Here is a 485-nt window from a genome sequence, read left to right on the forward strand (position 1 = left end):
ACACTACGAGGGTTGACCATATTAGATGACACTACGAGGTTGACCATATTAGATGACACTCACGAGGGTTGACCATATTAGATGACACTACGAGGGTTGACCATATTAGATGACACTACGAGGGTGGCACCATATTAGATGACACTACGAGGGTGGGCCATATTAGATGACACTACGAGGGTGGGCCATATTAGATGACACTACAAGGGTTGACCATATTAGATGACACTACGAGGGTGGGCATTATATTAGATGACACTACGAGGGTTGACCATATTAGATGACACTACGAGGGTTGACCATATTAGATGACACTCACGAGCGTGGGCCATATTAGATGACACTACGAGGGTTGACCTTATTAGCTGACACTACGAGGGTTGACCATATTAGATGACACTACGAGGGTTGACCATATTAGATGACACTACGAGGGTGGCACCATATTAGATGACACTACGAGGGCTGACCATATTAGATGACAC

This window comes from Oncorhynchus keta, chromosome 7, assembly GCF_023373465.1.
Source record: "Oncorhynchus keta strain PuntledgeMale-10-30-2019 chromosome 7, Oket_V2, whole genome shotgun sequence".
In the NCBI taxonomy this organism is placed as follows: Eukaryota; Metazoa; Chordata; class Actinopteri; order Salmoniformes; family Salmonidae; genus Oncorhynchus; species Oncorhynchus keta.